Below are 17,674 nucleotides of genomic sequence, written 5' to 3' on the forward strand. Positions count from 1 at the left end.
TGTATTTCATCTGGATACTGCAGTTGAGCAGAGAAACAAATGTGATGTGCTTAACAGTATTGCTTTCTTTATAAATAAAAGTAAGCCGTAGTGTAATTTAGCTTGTACACGAAGCCAGAAAAGTTTATTATGCATTTGATCGATACTAGTGTAGTATGAACATCTTAACATTACTCTGGCCGCCCTATTCTTGTCACGGCTGCGGCAGCAGTCGTGTGGGGTTGAAGGGAAAAGGACCCAATCGTAGGCCCTGATGATGCAATGAATGAGCATTATTTACATGATGTGATAATACAGAAACTAAGAACAAACCTAAACTGGGACAATCTAACCAACAAATATAAAACCATAATTCAGAGGGAAAACATGCTATGATGATATGGTAGCTGCCTGAAATGATGGTGGTTTTCCTTTAGTGCGAACAACTGCATGTCAGTTTCACACTTGGTCTAACAGTCCGTCACTGGTCTTTCAGAGCCGTGAGCTTCTCTGACATGTTATCAATTTTGCACTCAACAAGCACAGTCTGAGTACTCACAACCACCGTGAGCTTCTCCAAGATGTTATCCAATTTTTGCTCAGAGAGCATAGTCTGAGTGCTCACGACAGCCTCGAGCTTCTCCAAGATCTTACCGTGCTGCGTTCAATGATCCCATTTTGAGAAGTTGCGACCCGTCCCATCGTTTCCATCACAGCGGGCAGCCTTGTGGGAATTTGAACAGCTGATTCCGCTTTCTTTAATCTGCGATAAGAAAGGGCCAAGCCAGCTCCAATCAGCAAGAACCCTGTTATCATGGTTCCAAATAGGTAGATGTCTTCAATGTCCTCGATCGACAGTCCCACCAGGAACACGACTCACCAGTTTTCCATCATGTATCCATCAGGGAACGTCCCTTCAGAACACTCGGCTCACCCCAGGCTTCTCATTGAAAAGAGGGTGTCAATTGCGTTCAGGGACCAGTTGATCAAATCCATAATTCCTCTTTTAGGTTTTAGAGAACAGACCGTGAGAGTTTTCCAGGGCAAAAGTAGAAAAGTAGGCGGGACTAAACAAGGACATTGAGAAGCCAAGCAGGAAAGATAAGGAGGAGGGAGAGGAGAAAAGTGCGACCGCCTTCGTCAAGAGCCAAATGAGAAATCTACTAGTGCATTAATGACATCATTCATGATTGAAGAAGTGATATAGAAAGAGCATTTCCAAGCCATAGCTATGCCCTGTCCCATTTTCTTAATAACAGAGTCCATGTGCTGAGACCATGAAAGGTGGTGATTTATGGTAACACCGAGTAGTTTAATCTGGGTGACCTGTTCTAATACTGATCCGACTATGGAAAGATTCAGTTGTGGAATGTTGACTAAACGTATTCTACCTCCAATTAACATAGATTTAGATTTAGATACATTTAGAATCATGTTGTTTTTACTTATCCAGTCAAACAAGCAAATCTTGTTGTAATACGCTGGTCAATTCGAAGTTGTCACTGGCTGAATAAAACATGGTGGAATCATCGCATACATAATTTTTCATCCAACACAAAGCAGCTGGTGAAAATCCATAACATTTTAGTTTATCAATCAAAAGATCATGATTTATTAAATCAAATGCAGCACTTAAGTCCAAGAACACAACCCCAACCACTTTCCCATCATCTAGATCAGCGGTCCCCAACCCCCGGGCCTCGGACCGGTACCGGGCCGCGAGAGTTGAGGCTCAGGTGTGAAATTTACGGTTTTCAGGGTTTTTATCGGTTTTCAGCGTTATTTTGTTATCGTTTTTATCGTTAACTCGGTTTTCCTGGGTCTTTTCATGTGTGTTATGAATAACTCTTCTATTTTTCAGTACCGGTACTAGTTTTATTTTGTTGTATTTTTCCGCGACACCTTAAAGGCCGGTCCGTGAAAATATTTTCGGGCATAAACCGGTCCGTGGCGCAAAAAAGGGTTTTTTCTGTCCTCAAACTGTTCTCCCATCAGTCTGGGTGGAGCTTTTTTCTCCTCCTCTTACCTCATGTTGTGTGCTTTTGTTGTATCAGCCTACTCACTGACCTGTCTCCCCAATGTGATGTTTGTGCAAAGTGTGTTGGTTGGAGGGTTCTTTTGTGAGTGCGCATGCGCCAACCAGCACGCTGCCTGCTGTAACCCATAATTTTCTTCGGGATTAATAAAGTATTTCTGATTCTGATCCTGAGTAGCCTATTGACACCATTAAAAACAACATTCTTATTTTTTGGAGTAGGAATTATTTTAAATTCTTTCCACTGCAGTGGAAATAAGTTGCATGCCAAACATCTATGTGACATAGGAAGGGATAGAAACTTGGCTGCAACTTAGAGCAGTTTACCTTCTATATTATCAGAACCTGAGGATGCATCATCAGGAAGTGATATTAATAAACGCTCCACTGTCACAACATTCACTGCCTCAAACTTGCCATTCCTTATTATTCATGATAACATCCTGTATAGGACAGTGTGATGGGGTGGGATTGCTTCTGCTCTTATTAGATTTTAAATTTGTTACTTTATTGCTGTTGTAATTCTCGAAATTATTTTCTATATCCTTATCCTTAGCTTTACTTATAAACATTCCATCCATGTTGATGTGTGACACCACCAGAGCGAGCTCTCTACCCATTATATTATTTAAAACTTTCCACCAGAGGTGGAGCCAGACATTTGAAACACCCGGGGCTTAGCCCTAAAGGGTAGTATGCATGTGGGATTTTTTTTTTTTTTATTTTGGGGGGGGGGGGGGGGGGGGGGTAGAAATGACTGAAAGATTAATAGGCTCTGTTTTGAGTTTTATTAAAAAAAAAAAGACTTCATATAGGAAAAAAATATATCACATATGCAGGTCACCTTAAGCTAGGTTTTTAATTAAGCAGCGAGGCAAAACAAAATCAGGGCTGTATCAAGACACGAGGACTAAACCCCAATTCAACCAGACCCAGAACTGATCCGGAATTAAAACAGGACTACAACATTTCAAAATCAGGACTACTGAGGACTTAACCAAGACAGAACCAGAATCAGAACTAGATGATAGTAGCACTAAAAATCATCATAGACCTGCACTACACTTATTTTTTTTAATTCTACCAAAGTCCAATATTTAGATTGAGAAAAGTTTATATAATTATTTATCCTTGTTGTGCAAACAAGCCTGCATAACTTAATAAATGTAGAATTTGAAAAATAACAAACCTAAAAAGAAACACTAGGTACGAGATACATGAGGACCTGTGATACAGTGATACTTTGGTAAACAACCATTTGACTAACATGTGTGTCTCACCTGCTCTTGTTCATCTCTGTTCTGTCCTCATTCTCCATCTCCCTCTCTGTTCCTCTCTCTCCCTCTTTGTGCTGACAATTATCAAATATACAGTTGAAACCAGATATTTACAAACTCTTCAGATAAAAACACTTTTTTAATTGTAACATCAAATCAGAGTAAATGTTTATTTTTTTAGATTGATAAATATATAAAAAAAACATATTTGTTAACTTTAAGAGTAAAGAGAGAAACTATCTGTATTTCTTAATTGCAAATGGCACCAAATTGTATTCAAACTGAGCCACACTTATGGAGCTCCACAGTTCTTTTCCTGGTGTTTTGGTTGACATCTCTTGATTTTCCCATTTCAAAGAAACAGACTCTGTGTTTTGCCTTATATGCATCCACAGGTGTGCCACCAATTTACTCACATGGACTCTACTAACCAATCAGAAGCTTCTTGGTGGTGGTCAGAGGGCCCGGTGGCGCCTGTGTCCGGCAGCCTCGCCTCTGTCAGTGCGCCCCAGGGCAGCTGTGGCTACAATGTAGCTTGCCATCGCCAGTGTGTGAATGTGTGTGTGAATGGGTGAATGACTGAATGTAGTGTGAAGCGCTTTGGGGTCCTTAGGGACTAGAAAAGCGCTATACAAATGCAGGCCATTTACCATGTCTTCAGCTCAGAATGGAATCTCTGGAGTTTCTTATTAATTAACAATAAACTTAGTGTATATGTACTCCTAAATTTGATGAAAGTGATAAAATATAGACCGCTCTGTCTCTCTTTATTCTGACATTTAACTAATTCAAAAGATATTTCAATATTTATTTAACCAAAACAAAACAAGTTTACTCTAAATTGGTGTTGTACAGTAAAAAAATGTTCTTGTGTTTTCCATAAAGTGTAAATATCTGGTCTCAACTGTGAATAAACTGCTGTGTATTGAAATTCCTCTTGTTTTGCATAGAAATATACTGAACAACATACAAAGCATAATATATAAAATAACATCTACCAGAGTTTTTTCTTTGAAAGAAGCTCCTCATGTCCATTCTTGTATATCAGTGCATTACTGAAACTGATTTATTTAGCCGTGGAGGGAAACAACTGAAAATATGAAATAAACACACATGTAAGCTAAGACTCTCTAAAGAAACAGCATTGTTGTTGTTCGGCTTTTCATTTCACCATTTGTTGATTCACTCAAAGACCAAGTAACGTAATATGGGTCAAGTGATCAGTTTGATATCAAGCTTTCGTGATGCACCGTCATATTTACATTATTTGTACAGTACGAATGATTTGCTTTGGTACCTGGTCGAACTTCAGTTCTGCCTGGCTGCGTTTCTCCAACAGCGCACTCGCAGGCAGCAGCTGCCCCGCCCCGCTTAGTGTCTGAGCTCGGATCATACCAATTTTTACAGTCGTAAATTCCCACAGTGTGCACTATGTGCTTCGAATATTGTGTGTAGTTTTTTGCTTTATACAGTTGTCAGCCAGGCATCTAACTATGAAAAAAATAATAATTTACACATGATATACAAAGTTACACGTGATGTGTAAAGAAGAGGACACCCATACTACATTTATTTGATATTTGAAGGACTCATCCAGGCTGGAGAAACTGATCAGGAGGGCTGGCTCTGTGGTCGGCATGAAGCTGGACACTCTGGTGACAGTGGCAGAGAAAAGGACATTAAAGAAACTGATGGACATTATGGACAATGCCAGGCATCCTCTGCACACGGCCATTAACAACCAGAAGAGTCTGTTCAGTGTAGGGATGGGTATTGATAAGATTTTCACGATTCCGATTCCATTTTCGATTCTGTTTAACGATTCGATTCTTTATCGATTCTCTTTAAAAAAGGAGAACACTAAGGTCGATTAGCTTAGAACTTTGTTTTATATCTTCTCTTTGAACAAGATAGAAATTTAGGAGTAACATGGCCTTACAAACCCAACAGTGAGATCTTAAGAGATCCACAGCCTACGGCTCTTCAATGGGGTGTCACAGGGGCCCCAGGAAAAAATATTGTAAACGTAAAATAAGAAAATAAATATTCTTCTGGAGCAATAACAAAGTATAACATAAATCATTCTGTAGCAATTACACAAGAATATCCAGTAATGTCCCTGCCTACAATTAAACACATTCACTCAAAATCGGGGGCATCTGCTGTGGCAAATGGGTGCAAGCCTTTTACCACAAACTTAGTCACTGCTCGGTGACATTCGTCTATCCTGGCCTGAAAGGAGACGCTAACGGTAGACTGCAGCGAGAACTGCCAGCATCTGAGCCAGACTCTGTCTCTCTCATCATGATCACCTAAATGCACAGTAATGGCAGGTTTTGTAATGAGGCAGATCGTGCTAACATAATATGCACTGTTAGTTGATTATTTACCTGCCACATTAACGGGAGAGGACGTGCAAACGTTACCGCTGCTGCTGGGTTGAGATTCACGAGTCCGGAGCGGAATTAAAAACACGACATTCATTTAAGGTCATCGCGTGTTTTGTGAGCAAATGCTTTTGCATATTCGTAGTGTTTCCTCCCTTAAATTAAAGATCTACTTTGCAAGTATTGCAAGTTGCCCTGTTGTCATCCGTTCTCGTAAAGTATAACCAAACTTTTGAGTGTTTGAGCCGCTTAGGCGCCGTGTTTCCTGCCAGGTAAATGACGCTCCGCAACGTGGTGACGTCATTCGGGGCGACTGGAATCGATAAGGGAATCGTTTGCAAAAATGGCAAACAATTCCAAGGAATTGAAACAGTGGGAACCGGTTCTCAACAAGAACCGGTTTTCGATACCCATCCCTAGTTCAGTGACAGGTTGCTTCTCCCAAAGACAAGAACTAACAGACTTAAAAACTCCTTTGTCCCACACGCCATCAGACTGTTTAACTCCTCTCTGGAGGGGAGGGGGAGGGGAAACAGGAGGACAAAGGAGGGGGGAACAACTAAGCTGTAGTGCCTCTTCACCTCACTGTGCAATACCTTTTGTGCAATACTTTTGTTAATAGTCAACGGTGCAATAGACTCAATACTTGAAATGTGCAATTCACTTGTATTTTTATTCCTATTTATTCTATTTATCCCCTTCGTATATTTTATTTATATTGTCTCTGTATTTATATATATGTGTGTGTGTATAACTCTGTAACTTCTGTCGGTGCTGTGCTTTTTTGGAAATCGAATTTCCCAGAGGAACCCACCCGAGGGATTAATAAAGTTCTATCTAATCTAATCTATTTATATTATATTATCTGTATAGCACTTTAGAGCACACCTTTCACTTTATTAAAAGCACTTCATCAAGTACTTTATTTAGCATTGCACTTTAAGCATGGATTTGCACACAAGAAGTTTAATTATTTATTGACGATTTATTGGGAACTTTAAAATCAGTTGGTAGCCTTATTTCAGATCCTGGTGGTTGTCTGTCAGAAGAGAAGAAGGGTGATTGAGATTGTGATTAAGGTTTACCAGTAAGGAAAACTAATTCAAATGTGTGTGTGAAATATAGGAAAAGTGGTGCAAATAAGTAGTGATGGGACGTTCTGTATCGAGGCTTCGAAGCTTGTGTCGAGTAATGGAGGGGGCGTTTCCGCGATGCGCGGAAGGCTTGCTTCATTTGTGGGAGGAGCTGAAAATGATGACGTCCGAAGCCTCGCTGCCCGGCTGTACCACGTGACTGGTTCATGAAGTGGTTCGCATTTGCCGCGAGCTATGACAGCGATACAAACCCCTCAGACTTCATTCTAAATGTGGGTGTTTGATGGAGAGTTGCGGTTAGTGAGAGTTTGGAGACAGTTTGGAGGTTTATGAGAGTGAGGAGAGAAAGTCAGGAGAGAATGGAGCCAGCTAAGAAGAGGAGGATGTCCTCCCCTGTGTGGGAACATTTTGATCTTATATCTCCCAACAAGGTATGTAAATTTCTACAGAAGATGTATTTTCATAATACTGATGGTGCAATACAATTTATGTTAAGCGGCTTTACTTTTGTACAAGGTGGAGTGTTTGCTATGTGCCAGGGAGCTGGGATATAACAACAACACCTCATCCATGCTTAGGCACTACAGAGCTTTGCATGAGAATAAGGGGGAACAGCGATTGTGGAGCAAGACCAGGTGAGCATCAAATGCCATGATAATACAGCATGTTACTAAATGATATAACAATATTATACAGCTGTTATAAGTTACGTGTGTGATATTTATATTTGTGCTTTGTCTTTATTGTCTTTCCTCAGCAGAGCAATCTCAAATAGATGAAGACCTGGTTAGCATGGTGATTGAGGACTCCCAGCCATTTAGCATTGTGGAGGACAAAGGATTCAAAAGATTTGTTAAATCATTAAATCCCAGCTATGTTCTCCCCACTAAAAAGGTCGTAAAAGCAGTGAAAATTTAGTTTTTACAGAATAAAATGTGAACAGGCAGGACTGAGGCCTCAGTGTGTAGCTGTCCATACCTCAACGTTACAAAAGCACCACCACTGTCCACACCCCAACCACACCCCACCTCACAGTAAATGATCATTTCCATTTTAAGCATTTCCAAATGATCATTTTCCATACTGCCAGTATAAATATACACAGTGTACTGCATCACTACAATATAGATGTTTTACACACTCCTTTTGTTGTTGACATTTACGGGCTGTGTGCAAAAGGCCACACTCTTCAAATTCATGCCAACTAATATTTTTACGTCCAGTAGGTGTCCTACTAGAGCAAATGAAGCTTCAAGACGCTTTGCGCTGGGGTGAACCAATTGGATGAAAAGCTTCAGTGCTTCATGAAGCTTCATCTGCCATCACTACAAATAAGTGTTTGTCTTTCTTGCCTGTGTCCTCTTCAAGGTGTTTGGGCAAATGTTTCCCCGGTGGTCCAGACACCATTTAAAGGTTCCGGGAGAGACCATTGATAAAGAGAGTGTGGTGAATCTTTTTGTGCTTGGGTTTTTTTTTATAATATTGGGTTTGGTGTAAAATTAAAGTGTGAAATGTTTATTAATATAAAAATGTGAAATGTATTTATGTATTTATTTATTCTAATTGATATATTGTATACTGTGAGGGGGGATTTGTGCTGTGAAGAAGCTCGATGAGTTAATTGTTGTAAGGAGAGCTGTATAGCAAATAAATACTTTTTGTACCACTACACTTGTCTTGGTCCATCTCACTGTGTTTCCAGCCGCTAAGGGCCGCCTTGTTACATGTAATTAGATTTTTTTAAAGAAAAAATGCTAAAACTAAATGCTTTTATTTCTATTTTAGTAGAAACTCTTACAATAGAAAACTTCTGTTCAGATGAGAATTGAACAAATACTCAAAACATAATTTGATCATTTCTGGAGCAGTCTTCAGGAGCTCCGCATGTCAACATGCCAATGATAAAAATGCGTCCTCCTAGATTAAAATATTTTTAATGTTAGATTTAATTTACAGTCAGCTCTTAAAAATAAGATCAGCATACCAAGGAATAAAGACGAGCAAAATATGCTGACATAATATATGTCAGCACATGTCTTACTCTCCAAGTAAGACTTTAAAATTAAATAAAACGATCCAGTAACGGATCCCAAAAAAGTTGATCCTGTTCATCTGGATGTAGCGTTTTCAGCGGGAGAAATGCTTCTCCTCGATTCAGAGATGGTCTTTCACATTTCACGTTGATGACCCCCTTGACTCCCCACTCAGTGTTCCCCCCTGTCCATTGATCGTTGATCAGTGGTTGTTGATCAATGGCCATGACAATTTGCATATTAATGATCAAGAAACTCACCTTACAGCCCAATGTTAGCCACTAGTGCTAACATTGTCACTTGGATGAGTGACGAAACGTTTCTCTCACTGAAAAACGCTACATCCAGATGAACAGAATCAACTTTGATTTGCTCAGGAAAAAAAACTGAAATAAGTCAAACATTAACATTCCTACAATGCACAGTGGTGTTTTTGTCTAGCTTGTCTATGTAGCCCATTTAATTAAAAACCTTCAGGAGTTATGGAAATGTAATTAACAAAGTCTACAGACACAATGAGCAGCAGTTAACACCTTTAAATCTTGAGCATACTTCAGGGAGAGAGACATTCAGCGGGGCGCTGACAGCAGTCTCTGTAACCAGCCCGGCCCAGCCCTGGTTTAAATACACTCAGAACAAAAGTATTCCACAGCTGTTTTTTAAACCTTTGACCCTCTTTAATCTCCTCTCACAGTGATTGCCCCTTGTCTCTTCCCCCCATCTTCAAAGATGTGGTTAATAAAAGGCTTCACCACCTGTGGAATTTCATAATCAGAATCAGCATACTATATTAATCCCTAAGGAAATTATGTGGGTTACAGTTGCTCCAGTATAGTAACAGAAACAGAAACAGACTAGACTATTTAACAATACAATATGCTACAGATTTAAGAAATAGCTAATATATATAAATCACTCAATAATAACTATCAAGGATTGACAGAGATGATTATAAATAAATATCAAGAAAATTGACAGCAACATTACTGAGTAGAAAAGAGTGTGTACAAAAAGGTGTAACTACTGCAGAGTTTACAGTGCATTAGATGGAGGAGCTGTACAGGCAGATGGCATTACCTCAGCTCAGGCACAGATAGCAGAAGAAAAATACAAAAAATCCAACAAATACAAAATAAGTAGGATAATACTAAATGAAACATTAGTCATTAATTAACTGCTTTCTTGTAAAAAAAAAAAAAAAGGCACATGTCATGGTAGCCCTGATGCTGATGTGCTTTCCTTATCAGACAGACGATGGTCCAAATAATGTAGTTGTAGCACCTGATGACTTCCCATGAAAAAAACAAAAAGAAAACTGTGTTGATGATGATTATACCTGCATCAAATATGATGGGGGTGAAATCCAGCTGTGACTAAACATGTATTATTCAAAGATATTATTTTGTTATAATCAAATTAATTGCATTATATTAAGGGCGTAGATTTGGTTTTGGCATCGGTGGGGACGGATGATTCAACCACCGAACCCTGCCCTGTTTCTCTTTTTTTCCCCTTTTTGTCTTTGCTTCTTGATATAAAAAAAGGAGAAATATACTTGCCTACATATGCTATTCTACATGCTTTTAAACCATTTAAAATTACAATTCATAGTTTTATATGTGAATTGTATAATGTTAAATTGCTTAAGTATTTTAGACTTTAGTTTACTTCAGCCATATTCCATATAAATCAGGTATCATACAAAAATAAAAATAGAGTCAAGACAATAAAATAGAATAGAATAGAATAGAATAGCCTTTATTGTCATTGTACAGAGTACAATGAAATTGGAGTGCCACTCCCTTGGTGCAAGTTTCAATAATAAATATAAATGTAAAATATAAAAAGTACAAAAAAACAATCGTAAGTACTCAAACAATAGTATGTACAATATATACAGGATAGCAGCATTAATATAATGACAGTATGAATAGCAGCATAATATAATGACAGTGACGGTATGGAATAGGTTCAATTGTTTTTGTGCTTATTTACTACGGTGATAGCTCTGGGAAAGAAGCTATCCCTGAATCTGTTTGTCCTGGTTTTATGTGACCTGTACTGTCGGCCTGACGGTAATAGTTCAAACAGTTGGTTGCTGGGGTGAGAGTGGTCCTTGATGATATTGCCAGCTCTGCTGAGGTACCGAGAGTTTGCAGTGACCTCCAGGCTGGGCAGAGAGCAGCCAGTGATCTTCTGGGCTGTGTTGATGACCCTCTGCAGTACTTTCCTGTCTGCAGCTGAGCACCCTGCATACCATGTTGTTATGCCGTACGTTAGGATGCTCTCTATGGTGGCTCTGTAAAATGTCACCAGCAGCCTCTCCTCCAGGTTGTTCCTCCTGAGCACTCTCAGAAAGTGGAGACACTGCTGGGCCTTTTTAACCACCGCTGTAGTATTTGCAGTCCAGGAGAGGTCATCAGATATCTGCACGCCCAGAAACCTCATGGAGTGTACCCTCTCCACACAGCTCCCGTGAATGTAAAGTGGGGCCGTGTCTGCTCTGCCCTTCCTGAAGTCCAAGATAAGTTCTTTAGTTTTCGTGGTGTTCAGTTGGAGGTTGTTAACTGAACACCACTCAGTCAGTCTGTTGACCTCATCTCTGTAGTCCGACTCATCCCCCCTTGAGATGAGTTCAAGCACAGTGGTGTCATCCGCGAACTTTATGATGGTGTTTGAGAGATGGGTAGGGGAGCAGTCGGATGTGTAGAGCGTAAACAGGAGGGGACTCAAAACACATCCTTGTGGAGACCCGGTGCTGAGTGTGATGGTGCTGGACCAGTGGGGGCCGAGTCTGACAGACTGTGGTCTATTTGTCAGGAAGTCCTTGATCCAGAGGCAGATGGGGGCGGAGAGTCCCAGGTGAGACAGTTTCTGGACCAGGATCTCTGGGATGATATGATTGAATGCTGAGCTGAAGTCCAGAAAGAGCATTCTCACATAGCTTCCTCGGTGCTCCAGGTGACTCAGCGCAGTGTGGAGCGCTATGGTGATAGCGTCCTCGGTGGAACGATTTAGTAGGCAAATTGGTGGGGGTCCAGAGTGGGAGGCAGACCGGCCCTGATGTGCTGACAGACCAGTCTCTCAAAGCACTTCATCACCACAGGCGTAAGTGCAACAGGCCTGTAGTCATTTGGGCTGGCCACAGCTGTCTTCTTGGCGATGGGGATGATGGTGGAGGTTTTGAGGCAGGGCGGGACGGTGTTTGATGACAAGGAAAGGTTGAAGATTTTAGTGAAGACTCCGGTCAGTTTGTCAGCACATGCTCTGAGAACCTTTCCATGTATTCCATCAGGACCTGCCGCCTTCCTGGGATTCACTGACCTTAGAACACACCTCACTTGGTGCTCCCTAAGTGTTAGTGTGCCAGTGCTGGGGGCGGGTGGAAGTGGTGTGGCAGCTGAGGGCCTGGTCGTCTCAAAGCGGGCGAAAAGAATATGACTTTAAGGAATTAACAACATTACTTCAGTTGTAGTACACCAACATCTCTTATACATTAGCACTAAGGGAACACTGAATGACCTGCTGGTTTTTGTCCATAAAGCTACTCATCTAAGATTACCACAAAGTAAAAGATCTCTCAGCAAAATTATGCAACATTTTAGGCACTGTTGCTCCGATCAAATCAGTGAGCTGGGATTTTTTATTCTAAACATGAACTACTGTTACAGCAACAGACATGGACTACTAGTGTCCCACACAACAACTCAATGTCCACTATGTGAAGGGGCCACACACATGCCTTCTCCTCTCGTTAACTGAGGTAAACTACTGGCATATCTATATATACATCTATACTGTCCAGTCTCTCCTGGTGGACATGGCATACAGCAGCATTGTTTAATCTCATTCGAGTCATTGTTGACCTTACCCATCTTTTTAGTCTTCTGAGAGCACTGAAGCTTCTTTCAGCCTCAGTACATGCGTGTTATCCTCAGATTAAAATTATTACTATGTGCTTGATGTGCCTCAGCTTTGGCCCTGGCTCTTCCCCTCTGACTGCACTAGGACATATTGCCACCTGATAAAATAACACATTGATTCATGCCATATAAAATGTGAGACGTGTCAATTCAGATTCTTTGTCAAATAAACACTAATGAATCAATTTACATCAGCAGCTGACAATTGTCATGATAATAAATACTAGTTAATCTACAGCACCAAATCATCAGTCAGTCACCTGTGAGCTCGCCTCTTCACCTCTGTCTGAGCTACAACATGGCAGAGCTGCCTGTCACCTGATGAATAACAGTGAGACATTCCACATACATGCAGTCACACATGTGCTTCAAATACAGTCATGAACCAACAGGTCATCCCCCAATTTCACCTGTGATCTTGTATCACCATTGCTCTCTGAGCTTTGTGTTGGTTCTTCTGTCACCTGACAAACAGGACAGACATGACAATAAGAATAAAATGTGGAGCTGCTTCAGTGTTTCTGTCAATTTGTGCAGATCTTGACTCATCAGTAATGTTTGTACGGTGAGAGCATTTTTAAAACAATTTGTGCAAACTACACTACAAGGTGGAATATTTGCAAAATCATAACTACCTCATGATATTTTGTCTCAAAAAATTAACCCTATGAATATGTCAGTACCATTAGGATGAAATTATTGTGTCACCAACATTTTAACGTTAGATATATAATTTAACAGCCTCTGTAAACTAATATCCTGGCTGCTTGAGGCTGCTGTTTTCTCTGACAGTTTCAATCAAAATTAGAAATGCTGCTCTGAGACTGAGAGAACTAATAGTGCTGCATGTTGTGCAGTTAGTTTCCAAAACACGTTATTCATGGTTACATACAATTTTAGACTGATGTGGGCCAAAGCCTAGCATAGCCTGTAACGTTATTATGACGGACACATTTTATGAGTGAACTTGACTTTAAGCGACTTACAGGTTTCTTTGAAAAATATTTTCTTATATCCAGGATCTTCCTTTTTGCTGCCGTCCTCCGCTCCTCCTCCTGGCAGCGGAGGCTTACCGCTGCAAAAACGAAACGGAGCTCCCTGAAAGGCACAGCCAATCACATTGGCCATAACTCTTTCTACACCGCTGGGTGAATGAGACGTTGACAGATCGTTTTTTCTTTCTATCGGGTCTTTTTTTTCTTTACTCGCAGAGATCAAATTATTGGTGGGGACACGTCCCTTCCATCCATGCCAAATCCATGCCAAATCTACGCCCTTGCATTATATACATATTTTTTTCATTCAGCGTTTTACCATCAGCTTGTTATGTAAACAGGAACATTCATCCCTCATTTGGCAGAAAAAAAATTGAACATAGCTCAGTCTCTCACCACACTCTTTATCCAGGTTACCTGCACTGATTTTTTTAAATCCAGGAGATGTCACTATTGAGCGACACACCAAAAGAGTTACAACACTTCATCTAGCCACCACTACTGTAGCGCATCAAATGTTGTACAGGCGATACATTTTTGTATATACACCGAGATAATTACGAAATGACGATGTTTTATGGATGCAGTCATATATCAAAACCTTTTCACTATTTTGTTTTTTTATACAAACCCCCTGACATTGTGTTTGCTATTTTGTATTTGTATTTTGTGCTTTGTCAATAAAGCGTATTCAAAAAAACAAAAAAAACTTTTCACTAGGAATGCAAAACTCAACCAATAGCCGATGGTTACACAGTCACATGATTATTTCAGGCTTCCAATGTGTTGCCTGAGTAAAAAAAATATTTATAACATCAGCGGCACATTTAAAGGTGTTTATTTCAATTTGGATTCCATGAAAAACACAATAATTAATAACAATAAGCGTGTTAGTATTTGGCACTAAGGTTTTGAGCAATTATGCTTATAATTAACGTAAATTGCGTTCAGGCACATGTTTAGTGATCTTCAGCATAGAAAACACAGATGAATTCTGAAGGTGAGGGCTTCTCTTATGTCACCACAGGTTAGTTTGTGTTGTTCATTTTAATTTTGATTAACTTTAATTTTCTTGTGCAATTTCAATACAGATAATCGATGGGGTTGAGCTGGCTTCCTAAACTAAACTGTGAGCATGTTAAATAGATATGAAGATAATAGATATGAATCAGTTCCTTATTGCGTTGTAACATTGCTGGTGTCTCATTGAGTAAAACTTTACAATATCCTTTGCATGGGTGTACGTGTATCGTTCTAAATAAGAAATCGATTGAATGTCAGTGTTCCTATAATTCTATACATAGGCAGTAGTTTTGTTTACTTGCTTTACTTTGCTTTTTACTGGACTTGTCAGGATCTTCCAGCAAAAATAGTTAGACTCAGAGTATAGTCTTTTGATCAATTGATATTTGTTTCTTTTTTGCACACTTGACCTTTGAATGACCAGTGATGGAAAATGATTGTCACTCAACTATTACTTATAAGCGTACTTTCCCTTTAATGCTGCCTTGTACTTTAAGTCCACTTCCATTTCAGTATATATTATTTGACTAGTTACTACTTGAAGTAAGAATCATATTAACTGTCTATATGAATGTAGTGATCATCTTTTGGATTTTTTTTTTAGCATCTTAGTTATGGGTCTGCGGGATTTGTGGAGTAACTACAAAGTATTGATTGTGATGGGCACAAGTCTGGGGCTGATCCACTGGGGCTGGTACAATCTGAAGGGAAGCCCACTGCTACGCAAAGACGGAGACGAGTATATTCCTGAACCTGGCATTGTTACCTACGTTTCCCCTCCTGCATCTGCTCTTCCTTCTCCTCCTCCAGCTGTTGCTCACAAGAGCAAGTAACCCGCACTGAGGTATGAAACTGTTAAAAACACCTGAAGAAAACGTGCTAAGTTTTTCTGCCCTTGAGAGTTTGTATAACTGAGCACACAAAGGGTTTGTAAAACTCAGAGCAGTTTCATCTACCTTTAGTTGTATTTTCAGATTTTCACAAGTTGGTGCTCCAATTTAGAATAGAATAGAATAGAATAGAATTCAACTTTATTGTCATTGCACATGCACAGGTACAGGGCAACGAAATGCAGTTTGCATCCATCCAGAAGTGCTTTAGTGATATAGATATATTACAATATATATTAGCAATAATATAGATATGTGAGTATATTACAGAAATGGGTCTATTATGGTATGTTATAATGTACACGGTATGAAGTATGTTGTGAATATTCTATAACTATAAGTATGTACAGGCTGTAGTTTAATTTAAAAAACAAACGAACAACTCTACAAATTAACTCAATTCCAGTACCAAAGAAAATAACTGATATTTGATACTACAGGGAAGATTATGATCCCATCCTGCAACAACAGAAATAATGGCAAAGAAGTCATATCTTGAAAAAGTTAACTTGTTAAATTTCAGCTATTTTCCCCAATTATAAGTTACATTTTTAAGATTAAATTTGGAGGGTTTTTTATGAGTTATTTTGATTATTTCAGTATAGGTTGTGAAGGTAAGATATATTTTTGAACGGAATTATAGAAAACAATATCTGAATAATTTTAATTATTGTAGAAGAAGAGCATAATGGAAAAATAAAAAAAATTAACTTTGGATAATGTGTCGTGTTAGTAATGTGAAAATAAAGACCGGTTACTGCCTGCATTATAAAACTGATTACCCAGATGGCTACAACAAAAATAAATAGATTTCTATAAGCTATTGGAAAAGTAGAAATTTAAAGTTTATCATCTTGGCCAATCTGTCTGCAGCCTCTCTACCACCCAGTGTTCACACTGCTCTGCCTCATTCGGTAGCTCTTTGACATCCTCAGCTTGGGTGTTCAACCTGAAGTCCCTACACACAAAGTTTAATACTCTACTGCACACCTGACCTTTCATGGTGTTTTCTTGGGTGTCTGTATCCAGTAAGGGTCCCTAGGCGAGATTCCCTATGCTAACCAAGCTACCTTGGATATGAGAAAGACAGAGATAACTGAAGCCATACCAGCTCAGACAGGATGTGGACAAGGTCCACGTCAGGTGTTGGGAAACCATGACACACAGATGAGAAGTGGGTTAACGGAACCGGAAGACATAAGTGGGGAAGAAATGAAAACAAAGCACTGTTGGCATGCTACTACATAATTAACCCCAGCGGAAGGCGTTACATGAAGACGATGTGGGACCTATGGAATCTTTGATACCCAGCATTTAGAGAGACAGCAAAACATTTAGTAGCTTCTAGAGGCCAACTTTGAACCAATAGCACAAGTTACCATGAAGTGCAGGGTCTACCAAGGAGTTCCTCTTTTCCAACTGCTGTTCTGCATTGGCCTGAACCCCCTCAGTTAGGTCATTGACAAGACTGGCTATGGAGACCAATTACAGAATGGGGCAATCGTCAGCCACCTCCTCTACATGGATGACATCAAGCTGTATGCTTAAACAGACATTGATTCATTCATCCACACCACGAGGATCTACAGCAACAACATCAGAATGTCTTTCGGACTGGAGAAGTGTAGTCAGAAGGTAACAAAAGGTAAAGAGAGGCGCAATTACCAAGTACCTGCAGAGGGTCAGGCAAGTCCAGAGAAGTCAGCTGAATGGAAAGAACAAGATCCAGGTAATCAACACTGGGATTGGGTAGCCTACTGGGATAATAAGCTGGCTAAAGGAGGAGACAGACGCCACTGACATCAAGACAAGGAAGCAGCTCACCAAGGACAAAGGGTTTCACCCCAAGACTAGAACCCTGAGACTGTATGCCAAACAGTACAGAACCACTGTCCAGGATGAGACGATAAACATTCACATCAGGATCATGGCCACAACGAACAATGTGCTTAGGGAATACCTCAGACAGCAGAAACCCAAGAAAGAAAAACAGGAGCAAGTAGAAAATCTGTCATGGAGCCAGAGGCCCCTGCGTGGT

At 39.9% G+C, this 17,674-nt stretch overlaps 2 long non-coding RNA genes across 3 annotated transcripts; both read left to right on the forward strand.

The window, feature by feature from the left end:
- Window positions 1–6,966: 6,966 nt before the first annotated feature.
- On the forward strand, window positions 6,967–8,408 carry LOC143419130 (uncharacterized). Its single transcript, XR_013099109.1, has 3 exons — window positions 6,967–7,203; window positions 7,289–7,407; window positions 7,530–8,408. It is a non-coding gene; the product is annotated as an uncharacterized LOC143419130 (long non-coding RNA).
- Window positions 8,409–14,668: 6,260 nt separating this feature from the next.
- Window positions 14,669–15,579, forward strand: LOC143412426 (uncharacterized). 2 transcript variants are annotated; one of them, XR_013098824.1, is made up of 2 exons: window positions 14,669–14,750; window positions 15,351–15,579. It is a non-coding gene; the product is annotated as an uncharacterized LOC143412426 (long non-coding RNA). The 2 variants fall into 2 exon arrangements; XR_013098823.1 differs by having other exon boundaries at window positions 14,748–14,852.
- Window positions 15,580–17,674: the final 2,095 nt, after the last annotated feature.

The sequence above is a fragment of the Maylandia zebra genome, linkage group LG6 (genome assembly GCF_041146795.1).
Source record: "Maylandia zebra isolate NMK-2024a linkage group LG6, Mzebra_GT3a, whole genome shotgun sequence".
Classification (NCBI taxonomy): domain Eukaryota; kingdom Metazoa; phylum Chordata; class Actinopteri; order Cichliformes; family Cichlidae; genus Maylandia; species Maylandia zebra.